The sequence below is a fragment of the Amblyomma americanum genome, chromosome 4 (genome assembly GCF_052857255.1).
Source record: "Amblyomma americanum isolate KBUSLIRL-KWMA chromosome 4, ASM5285725v1, whole genome shotgun sequence".
Classification (NCBI taxonomy): Eukaryota; Metazoa; Arthropoda; class Arachnida; order Ixodida; family Ixodidae; genus Amblyomma; species Amblyomma americanum.
Genome location: NC_135500.1, coordinates 218,833,122 through 218,846,999, shown reverse-complemented (window position 1 = coordinate 218,846,999; position 13,878 = coordinate 218,833,122). Strand labels below are relative to the sequence as shown.

The 13,878-nt window shown below is 47.7% G+C and overlaps 1 protein-coding gene across 1 annotated transcript in view; it reads right to left on the bottom strand.

Annotated features, from left to right (window-relative positions):
- The window catches only part of LOC144129374 (uncharacterized), a 40,975-nt gene extending 27,451 nt beyond the window's left edge, over positions 1-13,524 (bottom strand). Inside the window, exon 1 of the mRNA XM_077663447.1 lies at positions 13,327-13,524. The gene's annotated coding sequence lies outside the window, so the exon portion shown is untranslated. The remainder of the gene's footprint in view (positions 1-13,326) is intronic.
- Positions 13,525-13,878: the final 354 nt, after the last annotated feature.

Below are 13,878 nucleotides of genomic sequence, written 5' to 3'. Positions count from 1 at the left end.
CATTTTGTTACTGGTTTAAGTTTTTTGACGTTCTAGTCCACATTTACAGTGCAGACAAGTTCCCGTCCATGCCGTCCGGGTGTCCACAGAAGCGTTTTTCGGCCTAATTAGTTCTAATTAATTACGTAATTAACTAATATCGACCATTTTGTCACTTGCACATCCTCTTTCGATACTCTATCAGACAATATCATTCTTTTCCCGATATACCAATTAGTTCCTCCGTTATAGGACCGAGATTATCTAGTCCACGCCAAAACCGCAGACATAGCCATACAGTGCTTATGCCTTAAAATCGTAAATGGACTGGTTCCTTACCCCGGTGTCCTCGAGGCGCCTGACGAACCCGTTCAACGAACTGACAGACTTTCAGGCCCTCTTCACCGTACTTAATTTGAACAAGGCCGATCAGCATGTCGTCTTCCCCAGTTAAAAAAAAAAATCAATTGCAACCAATCGGATTACCAGCTGGTTCCAATTGAGTTTCCAACTGGTGAGCCCAATTGGTCGGTCGAACTGCACCCAATGTATCCATGTGAACATTTGGATATTAGACAAACAAGGCAGAACTAATATGGTTCTTATAATAAAAGCTATCAGCAGCTTAACTACTAAATTGTATTCATCATCTCCACTGCCACTACAGTCTAAATTAAGTAACTGTGCTCAGTGGGCAAGCGCCGCTGGCCCCATAATGAGAGCCTCATAAATGGGGTATAATAAGTTGGAGCGGAAGTGCGTTCTCTGCATGTATATATTGGGCTAATATATGCTAGTAGTGTCTGAATGTGAAGTGTTTCTTTTGTGTGATGTATACGTGTCTGTTGGCCTTGATTTCCACAAAAACTTGTGGTTTCCAATTTCGTAGCGCACAAAAATCTTTCACTGACAACAAGGGAAAGACGGTGGCACGGCAGCATATTGAGCGGCTACATACTCTGCAACAAAATGAAGGGCTTCACATGGCCAACAAGCTGCGCAGAGCGCATATTGAATGGCAGAGGCAGACGATGAAGGTCAGGCGTGCGGCCCAAGTTATGAGAATTTCTGCGTCCACAGCACTTGCTAAATGTCGAGTGCTCAAAGTAGAAGGTTCTTCCGACCAAAAGGGTTTCAAGAAAGTTTTAAATGAGCGAAATTTCAAATATGTTGAAGCCATGTTTAGAGCCTTCATCATTTACCTATCGTCATTGAGGAAGTCTACCAGTGGCCACAGAATGATTGAGACGGCCCGACAAACGGGATTTTTAGGTTTCATCAGTTGTATGAAAAGCTTACTTGCACTCTACACTCTCACTGTCATGGAAAAGAAAGTCCTCAAATATATACCAGCCCACAAAAATTTGTCAGGACCACCTGGAACTTTTTTTTCGGACTTGTCAGATCCCACTGAGGCTACAACGACCACCCAACTGCTGTACAGTTTCGTGCTGCTTTCAGAAAAGTAGTAGTTCCCAATGAGCTCACTGATGCAGCAACAGGAAACTGCTTGCCTTTAGAAACTACAGCAATCTTGTCCTGCGGTAGTGCTATTATCGCTTCAGCAACTGAGACACTAAATGCGTCAAAAGACAGGAGGCGAATTTTGGATGCGGACACTACTGCGCAGCACCAAGTAGCCAGCGATCACGGCTATATCTCACATCCAGGGCATATTACTGAGTGGGGAGACAGAGTAGTGACGTACAGTACTCACGGATTGAAATAGGACATTCGGAGCGCTAGCCTTGCAGTGCCACGCAGGCATGTGGTAAACCACAGGCCGGCTCATTGGCTACTGGAAGGAACAATTCTGCTTTATAGACGTTCTCCCTCTCGCGCCATACCACAATGCACCACCTTGGTTCCATGAGCGTCTACGGGCGGCGCTCCATGAAGCGACGGCCACGCGCTCCGAATGTCCTATTTCAATCCGTGAGTACTGTACATGGCTGGTTACGTTTCACACAAGTTGCACGCTAAGGTGATGTGTGAACAGCGCGGCAGCGTTAACGTTGTTTGCATCTCGGCCACAGGGTAACACATATTCTTTCATTCAGAGAAAAAGTATGGGAGGGCTGATCTACCCACCAGACAGAGAGTGTAATTAAAATCTGTCGTAAATCTGAGTCTCTTGTAAGATTGCCATTGCACACAGAAAACCTGTCATCAAGAACTTAGTTAAATGACCTTGTGCATGAAGCTTTGGATTCATTCCAGTAAAGAGATCTGTTTCTGGAGCTTCATGACCACATGTTTCCGCTTGAGAATCATTGTGTCCTTCTAGTGCAGAGCGTTGCAGAGTGGTTTTTAAACATGAGGTGGCCGCCGCGGTGGCTGAGTGGTTACGGCACTCGGCTGCCGGCCCGAAAGACGCGGGTTCAATCCCGGCCGCGGCGGTCGAATTTCGATGTAGGCGAAATTCCAGAGGCCTGTGTGCTGTGCCATGTCAGTGCAGGTTAAAGAACCCCAGGTGGTCGAAATTTCCGGAGCCCTTTACTACGGCGTCTCTCATTGCCTGAGTCGCTTTGGGACGTTAAACCCCCGGCCATAAACCAAACTAAACATGAGGCTCTATCATGCAGGCAAGAAGGTCACACAAAGCTTCCAGAATAGCCATGTGCGACAAATTTTTAGGAAGCTTACCCAGTTTAAGGGCCAGCAGCAGGCATATAGGCTACGAGTTCCTTTCCGAAACTGTGAGGCAAGGGAATGCATGTCCAGTAGAGCATCATTTGGTAGAGAGGGGGAAAGGGTTATCATCATTTCAGGAGGGTTCTGGCTATGTACTGTGGCCAGTAGTGTAAACTTGCAATAGTCATAAGTCCTCAGTCTGAATCCTCTGCTAGTTTTTGTGCATAAATGTTTTGTTCACCTTACACTCATCAAAGACTTGTTTGTGAAACCTGAATCCCTTTTTTTTGTGCACAGCATTTACTATGTATATTTAACTATTGTTTGATTGCATGCTACTAATGTAAATAATGCCTCCTACATGTGCTTACTGGCTGTATTGGTTGGTCAAGAGCCCGAATAAATGTTTCTGACTATATATACAACATGGTGTCACTGCTTTACTTTCACTATTGCACAGTTGGTCATGTGCAAAACTTTGTGTAAACAGACCCTGCAGGCCAGCACGAAGTGATGAAATCCTTTCAACAAGAGGTGGGAATTAAGGTCGGTCAACGGGGCCTCTTGCTTATATGACCAAGATTAACCATTTACACCTTAGTTCCTGCACCAATATCTTGGGGATTTGTAAACAAGGTTGAGAAAGGTGGTGCAAGTTGCACAGCTAGGTTGTATCAGCTAGGCTATGTCGTTTATTATGAACATGCATATGTTAGCCAAGTTGAAATTTATCGGCTGACTGAGAATACTGACTAGGCGAGCACCGTTGAAGTTATGCTGCAGAATAAATGTATGACAGAGGCTTAGCCCGACCGCGTAGCTGCGGGGTTAACAATTAAACCCACGCGACTGAAGCTGAGTTGCATGCGCGTGCATTATATACACGGTTCATGTGGTCTCACGCGCGTACCAGCGGTGAATTCAGAGACGTTTTTCACTTAATCTATATATACAGTGTTGTGCGTTTTTATCGTGAACACTTTTAAAAATTCCCCGCCTCAACCGCTGGCTCATTTGCCGTGAAACTGCACACAGAGCTTGCGTATTATGGTAACTTTTGTATCGCAGCAAGTTTGACAACGGTACTTATAGTTACGCAGAAGATGCTCTTTCGCTAGATAGATAGATAGATACTTGAGGCCTTGCCCTTTGTAACGGGTGGGCACCACTAGGTTGGGCACCCGGCCAAAAAAAAAACAAAAAAACAAGAAGATGGAAGCACACAAGGAGAGAAAGAAAGATAAAACGCACAAAAAATGGAAAAAGAAGAAAAAAGAAAAAACACGCAAAGGCTAAAGTCAGGAGGTGGGTGGGGGGGGGGGGGTTCACTCATCGACCTCGTTCACTTCCGACTCTGCGGCTTCGCGCTTTTAAACACAGTGGCTGCGTTCCAATACTCCCAAGTAGACGGCTACTTAGACGTCTAGCCGGACAGCCGCCATCTTGGGACGCGTTCCATTTCTCGGCGAAGCAGTCTCATGAGACTGCTTCGCCGAAGTCCACATCGATGCAGGCTAACTTGCTGTCTAAAGATGGCGGAGCTGATGTACGCGGATGAGCGAGTCGGGCTCTTGCGGGCGTCGGACTGTACACGGAGTATAGGAAAAGAAAAACGTGAGTCATTACATTATGTTATTTGGTACGCAAACTAGTGGCTAATTAATCTTTGTAGACGTGCGATTCCTAGCAGTGAATCACGCAGGAGAAAATCGTGCAGTTGAGAGTTTTGCTACAGCAGCGGACGCTGTAGGCCGGTTTACGTGATCCGGCATCTGACGCATCTGACGATGCCGGATCTTAATTAGCACCTTGATTTTAGAGAATACTCGTCGCTGTCGTTGGTTTCCTCGACGGGCGTTAAGACGGCTGGCGTGACGGTTAACAAATGTGTTCTCCTGTTGCTGTATTAGTTGCATCAACTCTTTCGCGTGCATTCTTTTTTATCTTTACACTCAGAACAAATACACCGGCATGTTGCGAATTGATTTTAGTCTTTGCAGGATTAAAGATCGCTGCTGTATTTAGGTCTCTCGCTGTCTCCGAGTGCCACGTACGGCAGACAGCAGGTTTAATGTCTCGTATGTGTTTTCCTGTTGCAGTGTATATTAGCCGTATCGCATTTCGCGCATATTGATTACAGTCTTTCGTATTCTTTCTTATGTTTACAGGACCGTCTGGACGAGCACGTTCGAGGAGCATGTACAGTTGAGCATCAATAATAAAAGAATAATCGCATATCTCTTTAGCGTCGTCTTCGGAGAGCGGCCCCGTCTGCTACAAGTAGACTGACCGATAGGCACATCCACCAGTCCGGTTTACGCGCGAAGTCATTGCAGAAGAAATGTGTAAACTTGTTGAAAACACGTTTTTAATTATCGTTATTGCTCAGTTTGTGAAAAATAGTAGTACAACTGTTCATAAGCTTTAGTTACATTATTATGCCGCGAGGCGGCGTGAGCAGTAGACAAGTTCCAATACATGGACATGTAGACTGCTTCCTAGACGTCACACTAGACGTCTTGTTAGACGTCGTTAGACGTCTAGAGTATTGGAACGCAGCCAGTGCTCCACCAAAGAGTTAGTCGACGCTTGGTTCGCAGCACCCCCTCGCTCTTGACCTTGGAGCTGTCTCCTTCGTCGTCCACTGCAGGACCGTGAAACCCGAGCGCCTGTGGGAATGTGGTGCCCTCTGTCGGCATTGGATAGAGTCTCTGGCACGACATCACCAGGTGCTCGATGGTTTCCTCCGCGTCGCCACACGCTCGGCATATTGCTGCCTGTGCTTCTGGTGTTGCGTCGAAGTGACGGCGGTACACCAGTGTTCGCAGCGCTCCGGCACGGGCCTCAAACAGCAATGCGCTACCCAGGCCGTTGTCAAAAATCTTTTCAGGTCCGATGCTGTTTTTGCACTCGCGGTACACTGCCAGTGTCGGTTTTTCCGCGAGCGCCTGCAGCCATTGGCGATTCTCTCTTTCCTGGACCCGTCTCCTTGCCTCCTGTTTCCATGCCGTTGCCGATTCGGCACTTATGGGTGTCTGGAAAAGTCCATACTTGCCTTCTATCTTGTGGAGGCGCTTCACCCATGTAGTGCGTAGGCATGTCGCAGCGAGGTATTCAAAGACCCGCCTTGCCCATCGGTTGTTGCTCATGAACTGCAGTCGACCGCGGTACTCCAGCTTGCTGCATGCCTCCCTTGCCTCAAAACTAGACCATCCCAGGTCGCCTTGAATGGCTGCATTGGCCACCCGTCCATGACATCCGACTGCAGTGCGGCCGACCTCTGTTTGTCTGCGCTCTAACCAATTTCTGGTGGCTGATGGGAGGCAGACCACCGCGTTGGCGAATGTGAGTCCTGGCACGTGCGCGAGCTTCCAGAGGTCGCGGACCATGGTGTACTGGTGGCACCCCCACAGGCACCGACGTCGGAGGATGCATTGCGCTCGAAGTGCAGATTGACGGACCTTAGCCTCGTGCAGTCTGAACATGTCAGTCTCAGCACACAAATTTATGCCCAGGTATTTATACGATCTGTCGACTGTCAGGGTCTCTTCATTCAACGTCAGCGATAGCTGATCATTCGCCTCGCCTGCCAGCTGAACAACCCTGCATTTTCGCTGGTTGAACTTGAGGCCAAGGCTTCGCAGCTCCGCGGCACAAATGTCTAGCATTTTTTGCACATCCTCTGTGTTTTCTCCCATGATTACCAAATCATCAGCAAAGGCAAGACCCGGCAGTCGGCTGGAGTTGTCAATTCCTGTGGTGCTGTACTTAAGGCCGAATCCCAGGTTTGCCTGCAGGAGTGCCTTTTCCAGTCCGGCCACATACAGGAGGTAGAGGAGGGGAGACAATGGACATCCCTGCCGAAGCCCCCTGTGTACGTAGACCCGTTCCGAATGCACATTGCCAAAAACTGCTGTGACTACGTTTTCCCTGTACAACCTCTTTATCGTCTCGAGAAGTGGTGGTGCCATTCCCAGGGTACCAAGGCGATGGAAGAGAGTTTCGTGCGGGACGTTATCATAGGCCTTTTCGACGTCCAGAAAGCAGCAGATGAGTCTCCTGCCTTCCTTCCTGGCAATGTCTGTACAGCTGGTGAGTACGAAGAGGTTGTCTTCTAGCCGTCTGCCCGGACGAAACCCATTCTGCAGCTCCGTTAGGACGTGCGCTGATTCTGCCCATCCGCTGATCCACGCTTTCAAGACTTGCATGAAAACTCGGTACACCACGCTGGTGACCGTGAGTGCCCGGTAGTCGCCGATGTGGGCCGCATTACCGCCGGGCTTCAGCAGGAGCACCACCCTGCCATTGCGCCAGTCCTCGGGTATGCCTCCACCGTTAATAATGGTGGTAAACAACTCGGCCAGCTGTTCCCTCGAGTTTGGACCGAGTAGTTTTAGTAGGCGAGCTGGTATTCCATCGGGTCCCGTGGCTGTGCAAGCGCTGATGCGGCCCAGTGCCCGGTTCATGCCTGGCAGTGTGACCTCCCATGCGATATCTGGTTGGTCCTGGGATGGAGCTGAGGGCGATGACCCTTCAAGCTTGTCCTCAGGCATGCAGGCTGGTGGCCCATAGAGGCCTGACAAGTAGTCCGTGACGTGTTGTTGCAGGTCGGTGATGGGCTGTCCAGTGGCGCCATCTGTTTTCGGCAGCGGAAAGCGTCACGACGAGACCGTCGAGGAGAGCGTTGCAAGGAGCGCGGGCCCTTTGAATATGCCGTTTCGGCCGTTTCGTCTGCTTCAACTGAAGCGCTTACAACATTTTCGGCTAACTGGGCGGGAAAAATATCAGAACAGCTTATTTAACGAGGCTTCACATTTCAAAGAATATTGTTTGCAACGCTAGTCTCGGCGGCCTTGTGTTAACGCTTTCCACTGTCGAAAACAGATGGCGCCACTGCCGCCCTTGAGCGAAAAAGCGTCGTCTGCGGATTTTGGTTGCCGATCTCTACGTAGACGATTATGTTTTCGCATCATGCACGGCTCAACTAAGTAAGTACCGTTGTCAAACTTGCTACGATACAAAAGTTACCATAATACACAAGCTCTGTGTGCAGTTTCTCGGCAAATGAACCAGCGGTTGAGGCGGGGAAATTTTTGTCTTCACGATAAAAACGCACAACACTGTATGTACATACTGTTGCAGTGCTAAACGCGCACTGTGCGAATACTACTTGTGGGGGCCGCCTGTGCTGCAGACGACGCGGATTTATAAGCTTGGTATGCAGCGAGAATATGCGAGCGTAACAGAGAGAAGCATTTTACGGTGAGCGTTGCAGCAGTCGGTACGTACAGCGCTTACCAAAGCGCAAGGCGATCCATTTCACGCACAGATGGTCGAGCGAATGCATGGGATCGAATGCAGAGCGCTGAGCCGTTGCGGGCTGCAGTGGCCGGACGACCGTTGTTTTAAGGGCTTCGAGAAATACGGTGCCTCGAAAGCGCGCAGCCCGCCGCAGTCGTTCCCCTCGCACGGGCATAGAGCCGCGGGCAGCTCTTCGACCGCCGAGGAATACGATCGCAAAAGCGTGCCGCTAGGTGTTATGCTACGCCTGCTACGCGAACTTGCTTTGACACACAGCAGGGCAACGTCGAAAACCCTGAAAGCCTCTCCGCGTCCCCATAGTTCGACAGGATACAGGAGGCTGCTGCGGAAAACGACGGATCGGTGCCGCACAGCTCGATCGCTCCGCATCACCACACTTGTTTCGACGAGAAAAATTGCCGCTAAACGGCGATTCGACACATCCAGAAGTAATCTTCAATGTGTGCGTAACTTCGCGAGGCGAGGCGACTTTCACACGCAAGGCAAGGCCGAGAACATCGCCTCGAAAGCCCACTCGCCGCCTCCGAGAAAAAAAAAACTCGGGCTACTCGCGCCCGCCGCTCTCAGACCCTTTGCAATAATGACGCCGTACGCTGTTGTTAGTGGCCCGAGTTTTCATATAGCAACAACAACAACGTTGCTAATGGCTTGACTTTTTAACCCTAAATTTTGACGTCACTTCTGCCACATTTCTAACACGGTAGCGCCTGGTGACACGTTGACGCTGGTGGGTCACCAGGCTTTGAATCTAATTGTCTTTGCTCCTTAAGAATTACGCCTTATAAATATTACGCTTCAACGCAAGGTGAAGGCCGGGAGTACAGTGACCTGCGTAATCTACGAGCAAAAATTTTATTTTATGTGCAGTATTAAGAAACAAACTGATAACAAAATTAATCGCAAACAATATTTACGTTGGCGCTATTGATTTCAAGAAATTATTACCTTTGCAACTTTTAACAGTGGACAATTGCAATGCTACCACTTCTTACTATGTGGTATACTATTTTTGTTTCTCCATTTGTTATACAAAGTAATATGCAAGAGAGATGAGGGGCTTAATTGTCTGAAGCAACCCTACTAAGAGAACGAGTACAAGCAATCCTTGTATTCTATCTGCTTAAATTCTATTTTAAATTGCAGTAATAAAAACAAACATTATTTACTCTGGCGCATTTATTTCTTTTGGAAAAAAAAACGTACATTTGCAACTTTTAACAGAGGGCAATTGCAAGTCTACAACTTCGTACTAAGGGTTATTTTAGTTTTGTTTCTCCACATGTTATACAAACTTTTATGCTAGAGAGATGACAAGCCAAATTGCCTGAAGCAATCTACATGCCAAAGGGTCATTCTAATTTGCAGTAATAAAAAAAAATAAAGTAATAACAAAACTGAACGCAAACATTATTTACGTTGGCGCATTTGATTTTAAAAACCCTTACCTTTGCAACTTTATACAGAGAACGCTTGCAATGCAACAACTTCTTGCTTTGTGCTAATTCATGTTTGTTTCTCCACATTTTATGAAATTTAATATGTAAGAGAGATGACATGCTGTATTGTCTGAGGCAACCCTACTGATGACAGGAGTCCAAGCGTCCATCGTATACAACCTGCTTAAATCCTATTTTATTTGCAGTAAATAAACTAATAGCAAAATAAAACAATCAATAGTTACGGTGGGGCATTACATAAAAAAAATACGTACCTATGCAACTTTTAACAGAGAGCACTTGCAAGTCCACAACTTCGTACTAAGGGTTATTTTAGTTTTGTTTCTCCACATGTTATAAAAACTTTTATGCAAGAGAGATGACAAGCCAAATTGCCTGAAGCAATTTACCTGCCAAAGGTTCATTCTAATTTGCAGTATTAAAAAACAAAGTAATAGCAAAACTAAACGCAACCATTATTTACATTGGCGCATTTGATTTTAAAAATACCTTTGCAAATTTAAACAGAGCGCGCTTGCAACGCCACAACTTCTTGCTATGTGATGTATTATGTTTGTTTATCCACGTATTTATAAATATGGAAGAGAGATGACATGCTTTATTGTCTGAAGCAACCCTACTGATGGCAGGAGCCCAAGTGTCCACCGTATTCAACCTGCATAAATTCTACTTTATTTTCAGTAAATAAACTAATAGCAAAATTAAAAACAAACGCTGGTTACGGAGCCGCATTCACGGAAGTTGGGCAGCATGTCCCGGAAGTCAGCCTTTGACAGTGCATGAAATCGGACCTAAGCACGGTTTTTCTGTTTTAGTTTTCGTTTTCCACTTAGCACCTTGTCTTTTCGACGTTCTCGTCTTTTTTCATGAGAATGCCTACCTGTTGCGCCGTCAACTGCATGAGGAGAGCAGCAAAGTCCCCGGGAAAGACGTTTCAAAAATAAGGGTCCATTGCATCGCTATGGGACGACACTAGCAGACGACAGAACGTTGCTACGTACGGAGCCTCGTTAAAGTGAACTAGAACATACCCAGTGGCGCGACCGCCTCCGCCGGAGCGTGCCTTGAGCGGTAGAAAGTTGCGGCGGCGCTGCAGTCGACCGCACTTGAAAGCGCGTCAGCCTTCGGGCCGCTGTTCTGCTAGGATAAGCGCTTCGTGTGGCGTTTGATGCGGCTTCAGTTTATTACCACTGGGTGTTGTAAGAGTAGCCAGGGCCAGACGTTCTTGCATTTGCTTTTTGTTTCTTGCAGCTTCGTTTTACTCATGTCAAGGCTCCGATACTGTCGTGGGAACAAGTTGTAGTTGTGCTGTCAGGCCGGAAACAGGCACCGCATCGCATGTCGGTTTCCCCGCGCCTGATTGAGCTGGATACTTGTGCATCGTACATATGGCTAACTTTTGTCTGTGAGTGATGGCGCACTCCGCATAAAATAAGTGCCCAATGGCGCATGTGTCCTCACTTTTTAGCGTCAATGACAAAAAAAAGTCTACTGTCTAGGTTCAGCAATAATCTTAGGCCCCAAAACGAAAACGCATAAAAAAGGAAGCTTGTCGCAGGTGTAAGGCAATGGTGGTATACTTAATTGTCTCCCTAATAAGCCCATATTTCGCAAAAACTTTCAAATTCACTCTGTTATTTGCGCCGAGACGGCTTTTTACGAACGCAACGCGCTCGAATGCCCTATATTGAATGCATTCCTGGTTTAATTGCTGGTGTAATCCTTTCCTTACTTCTTTTTTAGATCTTTGCTATCGGTATACACAAGTTATTTGAAGAATCATATCTACAATAATGAACAGCACAGTTGTCATATCCACCAGTGCACTTTTATTTACGCAGCATATGCTCACTGCATGTCATAGTTAATCATTGTTCAACAGATTCAACACACTTTCATAGCCGACTTAGTTTTAAATGTTGGTGAGACTTCCTGCGTGCTGCATCCCGGGCCTTATTTAAGCCTTTGATACAAAAATGCATTCGCGTAACTACATAAAGTCCAATCATACTTGCTTTTAGTGTTTTTCTGTGTTCATCGCACCCGATAGCTGCCATCTCTTTGGTATGTATGACAGCCAGTATATCCACGATGCTGTCTTCGTGGATCTTGTTAGAGCTAAAACACCCTGTAAATATGTCCTCAAGGTCAGTAATAAACTTGAAAAGTTTCGTGGAGGGATACAATACGCCACCGAAGTCGCAGGCACTTGTGAATTAACTGTGCTGCATCCAAGTTCCTCCCTTCTGAAGCAGGGTGTAGAAGCTCGTTCGTGCAGTCAAGGCACTTCGACTTTAAAACGCACTTCCTTGCCACATAGCCAGCCACATAATAGATGAGTCTTGAGTCACTTTTTTGTAGGTTATAATCGTGGCTTTGTACAGGCATATCATTGATTGCACATTACACTCCGGTAAATCCAGGGAACTCATGCAGCGCCCAAGATTTCGAAGGAGGTGTGAGTCCACGCAGGTCGGCGACATTAACAACTTTGTCCGTTGCGGCAACACCTTCGCACTCTTCGTTGCCCACTGCAACGTCCGCACCATGATCTCTCTCTTGGTCGCGGTCCGAGCGGCGAACTTTACATCTGGTATCGCATGGCTCCTCTTGCTGCCGTCTTTTTCTTTGGAGCCTTGGAGTCGGAGTTGTCTCGCTCAAATAGGCGGGCAAGTTCGGGAGAAGGGTTGGAACTGCATTAGGGGCGAGCTTTGCAGTCCCCCTCGGGTATCTGACTTCATTTCCATCTATAACGTGGGCATAATACCTCAAAATGAGGTGCGGTTCAAAGTGGAGTTCGCAAACTACACAATCGGGGCCAAGCAGCCTGTCAAGCCTGCGCAGATTTCGCTGCCAAACAAGCCTTTGGGTTTCATCTTCGGGAGCCTTGAAAAGAGATAACATCCGCTCTTAGGCTATTCTTGCGTACCCAGTTGTGCAGCCTGGCGCGTAACAGCGGTTTAACCGCCGCTTGGGCGGCATCATCAAGACACTGACGCAGAATAAGGCACGAAAGAGGCGAGGTGCCGCGACTAAAGCAATGCGAAGCGATGCGCAGTAGCAGACGACGAGCGCGCTCGCTTCAAGTGCGGGCGACTACAGCGCCGCCGCTACTTTCTCCCGAAGGAGGCACGCGGCGAACGGTGAGCCGGGCCTCCGCTCGAGCCACTGTATATGTTCTCGTTCACTGTAACCTCGTCTGCTCAGCTCTGTGTCGTCCCGTTGCGCTAGCGTCGCCAGCTCTGCTCTTTGTTGTGATGCACGTCGTCGCGCTCTAACGCCAAGTTATACCGTCAGTGGGGGATACATTTAAGAAAGAATAGGTGCAAACCTTCATTAGGCAGCGGACTTTGCATTGACCATTTTACCGAATTATGTTTAGACCGAACCGGAGCGAGGGTGAGGCGCAATCTGGTGAGGTGCCGTCGGTGTTCTGCTGGTTCACATTAACGCGCCCAAAAGGTATATGGTGCTGCTGTTTCGAAGGAGCTAGTGTATCAAGTACTGCAGTGTTTCGTACTGTAGCAAATTATGCCTGAATGGGCTGTTATTCGTGATGCTTGGTGCAGTTGACTTTTAACAGCGCTTGTCACACGCGCTGCAGCATTCGTCTTTTTCGTCAGTCGTTTCTCTCGCGCTGTGTAGATGAAACATGGCTGTGCTATTGAGTTAGACTAAAAACACGTCTGGAAGGTAAATGACACCCTAAAGCGATAAACACCAGCTGCCGTCGATGAGAAGAGACATCGTCCGCCACCAACCCGAAACTGAGACAGCGGCAGTTCGAGTGTCAGGATTCCCGCGCCATTGCCTTTTCTTTGGTGCATAAAAATTTGTTTTTAAGATGGCATAGACTGATCGTCATTCCACTGCTTACCCTAATTATGCTCGTAAGACAAGAACAAGATCAGAAGATAGTGTTTAATGCACGTACCCGTTGCCGTGGCATGGTGAGACCTGCAAGCCTGTTTTCTTCGATTTCTCTGAAATTACAGGGTCCCCAAGCAATGCACATATTTCTCGCGTTGAACTTGCTTATTCCTTTGATATTACAGTAGACATTACACGAAAACAAAGCGAAAAACTGAGAACGGAAGGGCGAAAGACGCGACTTTTTGCTTTGAAATACACAGCAGACACCAAACTTCCGGGAAATGCCTCCAAACTTCCGGTGGCTTCACTTGCGCCCAGTGATCAGTGACAGAAAGGAAACGATGATGATGATCATGACAGACGAACAGGGAAATTGAGCGTCCTCAACGGCGAAACAGTTAACGAAAGTTGGCGCACGCAGTCCCATAGGACCCCGCCAAATGTGCAGATCTCTAGTTCTGTAGGTCTTGGTACAGTGCTCTAGAATATGGGTAGTGGGTTCAGGGAGCGGCCAGCGGTGAGGCGACTTGTGTCGACGATACCAGATGGCGCCACCAGAGCATGGGCTGTATGAAATGCGGCGCGCCGCGCCGTGGATGCGCGCTGTGCATAG